This window comes from Vigna radiata, unplaced genomic scaffold (assembly GCF_000741045.1).
Source record: "Vigna radiata var. radiata cultivar VC1973A unplaced genomic scaffold, Vradiata_ver6 scaffold_359, whole genome shotgun sequence".
NCBI lineage: Eukaryota > Viridiplantae > Streptophyta > Magnoliopsida > Fabales > Fabaceae > Vigna > Vigna radiata.
In genome coordinates this window covers 120,645-133,424 of record NW_014542182.1, presented here as the reverse complement: position 1 = coordinate 133,424, position 12,780 = coordinate 120,645, and the positions used below count along the sequence as shown (strand labels likewise).

Here is a 12,780-nt window from a genome sequence, read left to right as displayed (position 1 = left end):
GTACAGTAATGTCATGAACTGGTGAGTAATTCCTTGATTAAGCAATACCACCTAGGGATAGGGGTAGGACGATCAATTGTTTTTCACTTCTGCTCTATTTGCATGTTTATATTTTGTTCTCATACCCAATTAATTAATTTTTATTTTCAAGTCTTACGATCTTAATTCACACGAACGATAAGGCCTTTTGAGTCTTTTGGGAAAACGATACTTGGACTTACCATTTATTATTACTTGATACGATTTGGGACGCTTGCCAATCTGTTAACACACTGCAAGCTAAGTAAGTGGCTCTAGGCTTGACACTAGCGAGTTTGATTTACAAAAAGCTTTTTTCTTGAATTGTTAAATGAATCTGAGAAATTAGATGCAGATTATAAAAATTTGAAAGATGAGTTTAAGGAATTGAAAATTAAATATGAAAGTGCATTAGATAAAGAAGTTGTTTTGAGAAACAAAAGTATTAAACTTGAAATGAAATTATCTGAATCTGATGCAAATAATCAACCTATTAAATGTTTGTCTTGTAAGAGTCACACGTTTGACATATATATTCTTGAAAATTTGTTTGCTAAAGCCACCAAATCTATTTCACATGTTGGAAATGGATTTAGAAAGAAAAATGTTAAAAACAAGAACATGCATCAACATAGGAAACCTCAAATTAAAAGAACCCGAAGGGTATGGGTTGAGAAAGGAACTTTTGTGAAAAACAAGGTGCATGATGTTTGTTGCTTTTATTGCATGAAAAAGGGACACACTTCTAACAAATGCAACATTAAACATTTTGGAGTTCCAAATGGAAAATATGCTTGGATTCCTGTTATAAAATAATATGTCTCTAACCTGTAAGGACCCAAAAGAGATTATGGGTACCAAAAGCTCCATTGCTTTGTTTTGCAGAATAAGTTTTCAAATGGAGAAGAGAATTTTATGATGTTCTGATTTTGGAATTGATGCTCAAAGCCAGGAAGTAAATTCATCAAGTGATATCAAAAGCCTTGGTTCGAGCACCAAGTGATTGAGCTAAGTAGTATTTAAACTTTGTTGTTGCACTTTGATCTGCTTGATCTTCCATTATGAGATTACTGTTGAATTCATTTTTGTTTGGGCAAATGATATGTTCATCTCTGTGTCATTCATCCTGTGGTGTGTTCCTGTCTGCTTGCACATTTTAATAAAGGAAATTAATCTATTTGGGACATTCAAGTGCCTAATTTTTATTTTTTTTGTCATGTGCACTGTATTTCGATGCTTTGCTGTAAAATTGTCAAATTGAGTATATGTTTAACTGGCCTAGTATTCAATTTTGTGAGTACTTTGAAGTTAGCCTTGGAATAATCTTTGTCAAGCATAAAAAACAACGAAAGATTAAGACAAAGTTTCTATCTGCATTTCTGGATGATTAAGACAATTGATGATTAAATTGACAATTCTGTCTCGAAGCTATTTCTGTGATGATTTTTTTAAGTTCAAATGCATACCATATGAGCTACAATAATACACATTGAGAGCTTTGATGCAGTAAATGAACTGATCAAATTTGCATAATTTTGATATAAATTATTTGGTCTAAAAACTGTTAAAAGATAAATTCTGAATCAGCTCTTGTGTTTAAATTTTTTTTTCTATATGTTGTTTTGATATGCACAACTGAATTCATGGGATTGAACAGAGTGGGATATGAGAATGCATGAATCATAGTTGTTATTTGGGAAGTTATAAATTATGCTGTCAAAATTAGTTTTTGAACTGTTTGTGTTGATAGAAATGCTTTCCTGTTAAACCAGGAGCAATTGTGATCACATTCATTTAAGATACTTTGTGTTCATTCTAATTTGTAAATTGATTGTTGAATTATTGATATCTTAATTATTTGAAAATTGATTGTTGATTTCGATGAGTTAATTTAAGTCTGGTAAAAGTTGAAATTGGTTTGCTAAGAAATATTGAAAATGGTTGGGAATTGCAAATATTTTCTGAACTGCCTGGTAAGCATTTGTGCATAGCTTTGGACTGAACAAATCTTCAAATATTTTTCAAAATCTGTTATTGAGTTTAAGAGAAATTCTTGTTTAAACATCGTATGACATGATCTTTTGATACCTGGTACCAATTTAAGGGGGAGATATATAAGGTTGTTAGATACCTGAATATTCATCTTTACTTTGGTATTTCATCATGCATTTGCCTCTCATTTTAAAAGTTCAAAATTTTATAAATTGCATCTCTCTTTTGATGAGGGTGAGAGCCATTTAAGGGAATATCTTTACCTTATGATCTTAGAAGAGAGTTAGGAGTGTTAGATAAGTCTTAGGCTCAAGATTTATGAAATTTTCTCAAATTTTCGTAAGTTCAGCGTTTTTAATCGATCATCACATGATAATAATCGATTATTTTTGGCTTTGGAAAAATCTATAATCGCATATAGTCGATTATCCCATAATATAACCGATTACTCTCACTCAAACCCATGTTTGGACATTTTATGAATGCTAGATGTGTTTTAGGTTGAAAATTTGGCCCAAATCTCTGTTTTTCGGAAATTAACGTAAATAATCGATTACCAAAGGGTAATAATTGATTATCTCGGCCTCAAAATTTGGATTTTGACAATTTGGATCACAAATAATCGATTATTTAAAGTAATAATCGATTATATTAAGTCCTAGAGTAAAAAAAAAAAAATTGGTCTATTTTTTTTTAAAAAGGGATTATTAAATTTAGGGGAAGTATTTTTAAAGGACTTAAATCCTTTTTAAATTACCTATTTTATGGGGAGCATAAACTTCAAATGATTTTTTGTAAAGAGGGGGTGAAGTTTTTTATTGAGATCTTTTGTGATAATTTTGTGATAACTGGATGATATGAGTCTTGCCCAGAAAGGTAACTTTGATCAAATTTCTGAGTGGCAGCAAGCTCATGAAGATTATATGGTTGATCAATTTCTTGACATTTATGTTCATCTAGGAAATATTGAAAATCACCTCATCCTTCAACCACCCGAGAGATCCTTAAGTCCTGAATTTTAGAAATAGGATTTTATGTTTGTGTGCTTTGTTGATTGGTTGTTCTTATCTCTATGTTATATTTATGCACTTTTATTACTCCTTGTGATGTTGATGTAATCTTTCCTTTTATGAATAAAATGATCTCTTGATAGGAAAGTCTTCAAATCTTGTAAAACTTGTATTTTTACTGGAATAATCAATTATGTTAAGCAATAATCGATTATCATAAGTCTTTCAGGAACAATCGATTATCACTTCACATAATCGATTATCACACTTTTGAAAAACCTGTAACGAACTTGAATAATCGATTATCACTTATAATAATTTATTATTACTGGCAGTTGGGACTTGACCTTTGATATTCAGAGAAGCTGGCTATATATTGGACTTCTGAAAATTTTAGAAGCAACGTTGTTGAAAATAAGCTATTGCAGAATACTGTTTGTCAGAGGAAGTTCTCAAAAGCTATGGTTCAAGTTCCCTTGCTTGGTCTCATGAATAGGAGAAGCTCGCATTTCGTGTGTCGATCGTCGGAGAAAGTTCTCTTCGAGTTAGCAAGGTGCTCTGCCTGGTCTCGTGAATAGGAGAAGCTCGCGTTTCGTGTGTCGATAGTCGGGGCGGTTCTCTTCGAGTTGGCAGAGTGTTCTTCTTTCGGTTCGTTCGTTGAAGGAAGGTTTATTTTATCAGTTTTATTCACTATTTGTTGTAATCTGTGAAACATCTTTTTAGTGGAACTATTAATCACTTTTTATAGTGATTAACGACTGGATGTAGATTCTTTTGAATCGAACCAATATAAAAATTACTTGTGTGATTTTTCTACCCCCTGCACTCGTTATTTTCATTTGCACATCAACTATTCAATAAATTGTCTTTTAGAAAATTTATTTTATTAACTGACCATTTTAATTTAAATAGTGACCGAACACGTTTTCCGCTAAACTTATTTTTATTCCGCTGCGTTATACTCTCAGAACGATACCGATTGTTCCGACAAGAGAGCATAGCAATACACTCCTAGCCAATTCTTAGTCTTTTCATTCTTTCTTTCTTCCATAGTTCATAGGGTTCCACCATGTCTATGGGGAACTAATTTCTATTTGTTGTTGGAGAATGATGTAACCTTGTAAACTCTCATGTATTTGAATTGGTTCTTAATTCTATATGCTTTATCTCATTATTTGTTAGAGTAATTCATCTATTTTATTCTTGCTTATACAATAACATTATCTGTGAGTTGCATGAGTGCCAGGAGGTTCCTTACAATTCAGGTCCTTTTTGAATTACTCCTAAGGGTTATATTGCTTAGGGATGAGGGTATGAGTCTTAGTCGTCTTAACCTCTTGGTCTTCACATCTTTTTACCAAGAATGCTAGGAATTGTATGAACTGGTAATTAGGGATAGGCTTATTTACCGAGGGATCGGGTTTAAGTGTTTTAATGAGGGACGTTGACATTAATGAGTAAAGAAGAATTCTTATATACATGAGAGGGAACTTGGTGAAGTCTAACCCACAACAACATACTCATCTCTTATAAATCAACCTCCATTCATCTATGTGCTCTTTTGCCACTGATCAAATTTTACTTTGCTTTATTCTATTTTTTTTGCAATACAATCCATGATCTATTTTATTTTAAGTCTTAATTAATCTTGTTTTCACACAATTGTTCAACACCGAGAGTGCTCTAGGATACGATACATGGTCTTACCATTTTATATTACTTGTGTGACTCGGTACACTTTCCAATTTGCCCCACCAGTATCTTGCCCACCGCTGAGCGCTACCTCACCGTTGAGCGCTCGCTTCTTCAGTGAAGTCATTGCCTAACGCCTGGGCGTCAACGCTAAGTGTCCATCTTGAGTGTCGTACCCACAACTAAGCGGTGACCTAGCGCCGAGCGCCCTTATTTTGGGCCTGGGCCAGTCTATGCTGATTTTAATGAGCTTTAAATAGAAATGCATGACCTAGAGAGTCTATCTTTTGGCAGAAGGAGATGCAAAAACACACTCTTCACCCCTTGGAGGCGGATTTTGGATGTGGAAGCTCCAATCTACAAGTTCTAGGGTTTATCTTTTCATTAATTTCATCTAGTTTCCCCATGTCTATGGTGAACTAAACCTCCATTGTTGTTGGGAAAACGATATAATCCTTTGAAACTCTCATATATTGAATTGATGCTTTATTCATATGCTTTATTTTATTAATTGTTAGAGTTTTTCCTCCATTATCTATGCATGCTTCGTTTAAGACATTATTCAATAGCGTGATCTTTGATTTTATCTTTATGGACACATATGGGTAGATCTAGACATAAGGGAATTCTCTCGGGAGCAATATTACCTAGACATAGGGATAGGAGGACCAAGTGCTTTTAAGCTTCTGTGCGAATGTAATGCATGAACAATTGCTAGGGAGACAAGACATTGTAAACTAGTAATTAAGAGTAGGCTCTCTTCACCAAGACATGGGGATTAGGGTAAATTAGAAAGTGGCATTAACATTAATGAAAAAGTAGAATTCATAAATATATGAGAGTGGATTAGGATAAGTCGGAAACCCCAACAACACAATTCATCCATATCATTCAACTGCTGATTGATCAACTTTTGCATGTGCATGTTTAATTTTGGTTTTGGCATTACAAACACCAATTTTCGTTATTCAAGTCTTATATAATCAATAAATCACATGAAAGTCTAGGCCGATGAGTCTCTAGGGAAACGATACTCGGTCTTACCATTTATTATTACTTGATACGATTGGTACACTTGCCAGAGTCTTAAGAGGCAAGCTAGGAAAGAGAGGGAGAAAAGACGTGCAAACCGCTCAACACCATAATGGGGGCACTGAGAGCGATTTTCTGCTGTTGGGTTTTAAATGAATTGGGCTTAGCGTAGGGTTTGGCCCATTGCAAATTTTTACTCGCCCTAAGAGCTCTCTTCACTTTCCCCTTCATTCTCCTACCAAAAACTTTTGTCTCCACTTATATTGCATTGTTCAATTGTTAACGGATTGGCAAGCGTACCAAATAGTATCAAGTAATAATAAATGGTAAATTCAAGTATTGTTTTTCCAAGAGACTCGAAAGGCCTTATCGTTTGCGTGAATTAAAATCGTAAAACTTGAAAAGAAAAATTAATTAATTGAGTATGAGAATAAAATATGAACATGCAAAAGAGATTGATTCAATTGACGAGAAGAAAACAATGGATGAATGGAGTTGTTGGGGGTTTACAATTTCATGTTATCCGTTCTCTCTTATTTACTCCTCTTGAATTATTAGCTTGATTAATTAATTGTCATGCAACTTTCTTAGCCTACCCTTAACCCGATCCCTCGGTGAAAAGAGCCTATTACTAATTATTGGCTTGTTATCCCTAGCCTTCCCTAGCAATTAATAAAGCATTATCGAGCAGAAGTGAAAAACAATTGATCGTCCTACCCCTATCCCTAGGTGGTATTGCTTAATCAAGGAATTACTCACCAGTTCATGACATTACTGTACGTCCCCGTATCAATAAAGACAAACAACAGTTAACGAATGAGTTAAATGATAAAAGCATTAAGCACAGATGAGAACCCAACAATTAACAATCAAAGCATATGGAAACCATATAAATAAGCAAGAGTTTCAATAAAAGAGAGTATCAAAAGATTACATTGTTTCCCCCAACAACAATAGGGTTTAGTTCACCATTTTCATGGTGAATCTGAATGAAAAATGGATGAAGAATGGAAAAACAAACCCTAGATAAGATGAAAAAGAGCCTAAGCATCCAAGAGATCCTCTCTAGAGAGTGAAATTAGGTCTGGCCGCCCCCTTCTGTCAAAAGAATGCATCTAAACTCGCAATACGGCTATTTATAGGTGAGGAGCGCAACAGAAAACAGGCCCAAGCCCGGCAGACAACTACCCGGCGGAACAAGTGTGGCGCCCGACGGTTTCCTCAAATCGCACTACCACCCAGCGGCAGGGGTCTATCGCCCGGTGGTTTGCCTCTAGTCGCAAATCCGCCCAGCACCCACGCCAAGTGCCTACTCCTCAATTCTTCAATTTTCTTCTCTTTTCATGAGTCTACGACCTTTATCTTCAACTCCATTCTTCACTTTCTCAAAAGCAATGCAAAACAAGCATAATATCGCTAAAAATAGCTTTTGACTCTCTACAGACTCATTTATTAAGTTTTGCTTGATTATAAGCTCATTCTAAGTAGTAAAGGGCGTAATTTGGTCTAAAATGACATATGAAAATAACTGTTTTTCAACCTTCATCATCAATCCATCAAAGTTTGGGGTTTTTTATTGCTTTGCTACTAGGATTTGGATTCTCCCAATTTCTTGAGCATTCCTCACTGACTTTTGCATCTCCAAACGAAGTAAGTTCATGCATTTTACATTTTAAGTATTTAAAAGTATGATTCTTGAGGAATGTTGATGTGGAAGCATGATTTTTGATGAACCTTGATGTTTATGCACGATACATTGAATTTGTTGTTGTTTGAACCAATTAAAATGCTTTATTGATGGTTGCAGCTGAGGAAAATGTGTTTGGGCAGTGTCTAAGGTCGGCTAGGGCTATGCTTTAGAGATGAACTGACTGGTGCTGAGGGCCCTTCTGAGGGGCACTCAGCACGATTTGCAGGTGCTATTTTTTGTGTTCTTGGCTGATTGCGTGTTCTTGGTTGGTTGATTCTATGCAGGTGTTAAGTCTGTCAAGTGTACCAGATCGTTATCAATTAATATAAAATGGGTAAGTCCGAATATCGTTTCCCAAAGGACTCTTAGTTCTTAACTTTCATGTAAACCAATCGCATAAGACTTGAGAAAAGAATTAAATTTAGGTTTTGAATGCAAAGAACAAAAGTAAACATGGAAAATGTAGTGAATCAATTGGCTAGAAAAGACTATGGATGAATGAAGTTGTTGGGGTTTACAATTTCATCTTATCCACCCTCTTATATCTACTCTTCTTATCTACTTCGCTTATTTATCATATTGTCATGCAAACTTTCTTAGTCTACCCTAAAACCAATCTCTTGGCAAAAAGAGCCTATTACAATTACTGGCTTGCTATCTCTAGCCTCCCCTAGTAACTAATAATGCATGATAAACGGAAGCAAAATACAATTGATTGTCCTACCCCTATCTCTAGGAGGTATTAGAATAATCAAGGAATTCCCCCAGTTCATGACATTACTGTACGTCTCAATATCAATAAAGACAAACAACATTTACCGAATGAGTTAAATGATAAAAGCATTAAGCAAAGGTAAGTGATACGCGAGGCCCAAGCCAATAAATAAAGTCCATTAAACCAACCCAAGAAGAAGGACAAGTCCTTCTCCTTCATTTTGAATGGAATCTAGAGACCCAAGGCAAGGGGTAAAACTGTCCAAGTGAAGCCCGAAGCTGTTAGTTGCACCCCATATCTTTGTTGTCCACACCTTTCAACCATTCAGCACAAGGCAGCCGTGCCTCTTCTAGAATTCATTCACATTTTCTTTGCTTTGTACACGTGGCATCAGATCCACTTATCATGGGCATTTAGATCACGCTGCAGCCTCATGGATGAGTCTATAAATCCATGGTTGCACTCATTGTAATACACTTTTGGATGTTATATGAATTTGCTTTGCTGATGCATTTCCAGCACACTGAATTCTCCCTAAAGTCTACTTCTCTTACCCTTTGTTGTTGGGGAACAATGTAATCTTTTGAAACTCTCATATATTCAAATTCTTATTTATTTCATATGCTTGTCATATACTTATTTATCAATTGTTGGGTTCTCATCTTTGCTTTAATGCTTTTATTGTTTAACTCATTCATTAAAAGTTATTTGTCTTTATCGATATGGGGACGTACGGTAATGTCATGAATTGGTGAGAAATTCCTTGGTTATGCTAATACCGCCTAGGGATAGGGGTAGAACGGTCACTTGTATTTGCTTCCGATCGCATTGCATTATTGGTTACTAGGGGAGGCTAGGGATAGCAAGCCGGTAATTAATAATAGACTTTTTTCACCAAGGGATTGGGTTAAGGGTAGACCAGAAAGTTTGCATGACAATTGGATAAATAAGTGAAGTAAATAAGAAGAGTGGATATATGAGAGTGGATAAGATGAAATTGTAAACCCCAATAACAACATTCATCCATTGTTTCTTAAAACCAATTGAATCAACTGCATTTGCATCTTTATTTTTGTTCTTTGCATATAACCACCAAATTAATTCTTTTCTCAAGTCTTATGAAATTAGGTTACATGAAAGGTAAGGACTAAGAGTCCTTTTATGAAACGATACTCGGATTTACCCGTTTATATTACTTGATAACAATCTGGTACACTTGCTAGGGGTTTAACACTTCGCTCCTTGTCTTTTTATGCCTGGCTCTCTTTCTAACTCTAACATTATTCTCTTTAGAACCATTATATAATAGGACATGTTCATGGTCTCTCATCATGATTCTTCCATCATGGACACTAATAAACATCTTTGAAGTTGCCATGAAAGGTCTTCCAAGAATCATTGGAATCCTCTCATCATTTTCCATGTCCATAACTATGAAATCAACCAAGAACTCTAGTTGGTCCACTCGCACAGTCACATTCTCCACCATACCAAGTGGTTCTTTTGTAGAACCATCTACCACCGTCACAGTAAGGTTAGACGATTTTAATACTAGCCCTCCAATTTTCTTCAAGAAACGCTTAGGCATCATATTAATGCTAGATCCAGAATCTATCATGGCTCCTCCTACATCAATATCATTCATTACACATGGAAGAGTCAAACAACCTGGATCTTTTACCTTAGGCGGATATTTCTTCTTTTGAGGTTGAATATCAAATTCCTACTCCTCTTCATCAAGATCTATTATATCTCCAAAATAAAATTTCATTCTTTCAGAATATATAGGAATCTGTTGGATCACTGAAGGTACTACAGTCACCTGGTTAAAAATTTCTCTAGGCTTCCTGATGAAGGTTGAAAAACAGTTATTTTCATATGTCATTTTAGACAAATTACGCCCTTTACTACTTAGAATCAGCTTAGAATCAAGCAAAACTCAATAAATGAGTCTATAGAGAGGCAAAAGTTGTTTTTAGAGATATTCTGCTTGTTTTGCATTGTTTTGTAGCTATTTTGAGAAAGTGAAGAATGGAGTTGAAGATAAAGGTCGTAGACTCAAGAAAAGAGAAGAAAATTGAAGATTTAAAGAGTCGACGCACCGCCCGGCGGTAACTTACACCGTCGGGCAGTCCAGGAACTAGTGTTGGCGCTGGGCGGTTTTGAGGGAAACCGCCGAGCGGCAACTTACACCGCCGAGGGGTTTTGAGGTTTGTGGGAAACCGCCGGGCGCCACACTTGTTCCGCCGGGCGATGGTCCGTTGCGCATGGGTCTGTTTTCTACTGCTCTCCTCACCTATAAATACCCCTATTGCGAGTTTAGAGTCATTCTTTTGAGAGGGGAGGATGAACAAACCTAATTTTGCTCTCTGGAGAGGATCTCTTGGATGCTTAGGCTCCTTTTCATATTTTCTAGGGTTTTCTTTTCCATTTTTCTTCCATGTTTCATCTAGTTTCACCATGAAAATGGTGAACTAAACCCTATTGTTGTTGAGGGAAACAATGTAATCTTTTGATACTCTCTTATATTGAAACTCTTGATTATGACCCAATTGAGACAGTTCAAAACTTGAGGACTGAACAGAGATTTTCACACAAATACCTATTACCGAAGGCCACAATCCCTCGAAAAACGCCATAAGCCGTCGCTAAATACCTATTATCGAGGGCTCGACGACGGTCAAAAAGCCCTCGGTAAATACGTCGTCGCTACTTTTACCGAGGGCCTGAAGCCTTCGGTAATTACCGAGGGCCGGAAGCCTTCTGTAATTATCGAGGGCCAGAAGCCTTCGGTAATTACCCAGGGCCTAAAGCCCTCGGTAATTATAGAAGGCCTGTGGCCCTGGGTAATTACCGGAGGCTTTTGGCCCTGGGTAATTACCGAAGGCTTCAGGCCCTCGGTAAAGCCTTCGGTATGATGCAGGGATAAACGTGTTGTATTTGTTTTTCTTGTCCAACCACACTTACCTACAGTGTACACAACATACACAGACCTGCATAACAGTTTCAATCCACAAACAAACCTGCATATATATTGTCCATCCCAAAATATTTCGTTCATTGATGAAAAATCATAATGTATTATCATCATAATGTATTGACATCCATTATGTTCTAATAATATCATAATAGCAATATCATCCAATTCTAAGCAAAAGTAAATATCCCATAATCATAATGTACTAACATCTAAATGTAGTAATATCACTATGATCAATAACAAAATGAAACTGAAATTTTACAAAGTCTTCAGACGTATCTTCATCATCTTGCTCATCTGTAGATGGTTGGACTGGTGTGGGCTGGACTGATCTGGGTTGATGAGGGACGGCGGGTGACGGGGAGGGTCGTGGTTGGGTCGGAGGGACAGTGGAATGAGTGTCTGAAGTTTGAGGCAGCGCTCTCATGACCAGGGACTTGAAGCTTCAAAACTCGTCTCTCAAGTCAGTGTATTGTTCTTTTAATGTACGGTTTTCCTGGTCACGTTGCTCTAGTAGCTGTCTCAAGCGTTGGATGGCCTCGTTAGCAGAAGGGGTGGAAGAAGAAGAAGGTTGGTGCTTCAGTGTACCTCCTCTCGATGTTGTATAGTTTGAAGCAAGTTGTCCTGCACCGTAGACTCGTCCCTTTTTCTTCCTACCAACGGACATCGACCCAGCACTGTATTCTACGGATATCGTCATCTGCATTACTCGCATCATCTGGTGTAGGAGCTGACCCATGTTCGGATCTAACCTGTGAAAGTCTCGTAGAAAATTCTTCATATTGAAACATTAAAAACAATGTCAGGGCCACAATACAATAACATAATCACGTGGATTACTAATACTAGGAGTGTTATTTACATGAGTCTTGCGAGATCTTTCATCAACGAATTCATTAGTGCCCTCCCGAACATGGGTCTGTGCAAAGACCTCGTCAACATGGACCGCCCGTCCAAGAGCTTGTGGCTGTCACATAATTTAGACTTATTAGTGTATATGAAATAGAAAATACATAAGTTATATATGAAATAAACAGAAAAGAAAAGAAAGTTTACCATACGAATGGCATGCTCGTGAATTGTGATTGACCCGCCAGTATGCAAGGCACCACCCTTTTCAGACGCTCTGTTCTTTTGGGCTTGTGCACTCTTCTTGCGAAACTCTACTGAATTCCAATGTGCAAGCAATGAGTTCCAAATGATTTAGCCCATCCAGTTAGGGCGCTCCCCTGCAATTCGGGCATCCCTAAACATCTCTGAGAGCCGATCAGATGCTTTCATGTGAAAATTTCTATGTATTTGACTTTCATGTTCAGCTTTCCACTGCACCTTCATCTGCAATGATGAACAAAACAAACATTGATTAAGACATGGTAACATATGAATGATAATTAGTTTAAAGTGTTGTTCACCTTAAAACGCTCCCAGAATGGCTTTCTGTCGTCTATAGGTATTGCTCCACAAGTAGGCCATGGAGTCAAATACTGTTGCTTAATTGATCGTGTGATGGCCTGGGAAGCAACCCTGGATGGAATAAACCTTCATATAAAGAAATAAAAGTTATTTCAAATAAGACAATGTTTAAAACATCAATCAAAGTTAAAAAAAGGGATTAAAGTCTTACCCTTTTCCATATGGCTCAATCCATGGT

At 36.6% G+C, this 12,780-nt stretch overlaps 1 long non-coding RNA gene across 1 annotated transcript; it reads right to left on the bottom strand.

Annotated features, from left to right (window-relative positions):
• Positions 1–12,403: 12,403 nt before the first annotated feature.
• LOC111240770 lies at positions 12,404–12,778 on the bottom strand. The gene is made up of 3 exons (XR_002666327.1): positions 12,754–12,778; positions 12,542–12,668; positions 12,404–12,464 (listed from the first exon to the last, which is right to left on the bottom strand). It is a non-coding gene; the product is annotated as an uncharacterized LOC111240770 (long non-coding RNA).
• Between the last annotated feature and the right edge of the window lie 2 nt (positions 12,779–12,780).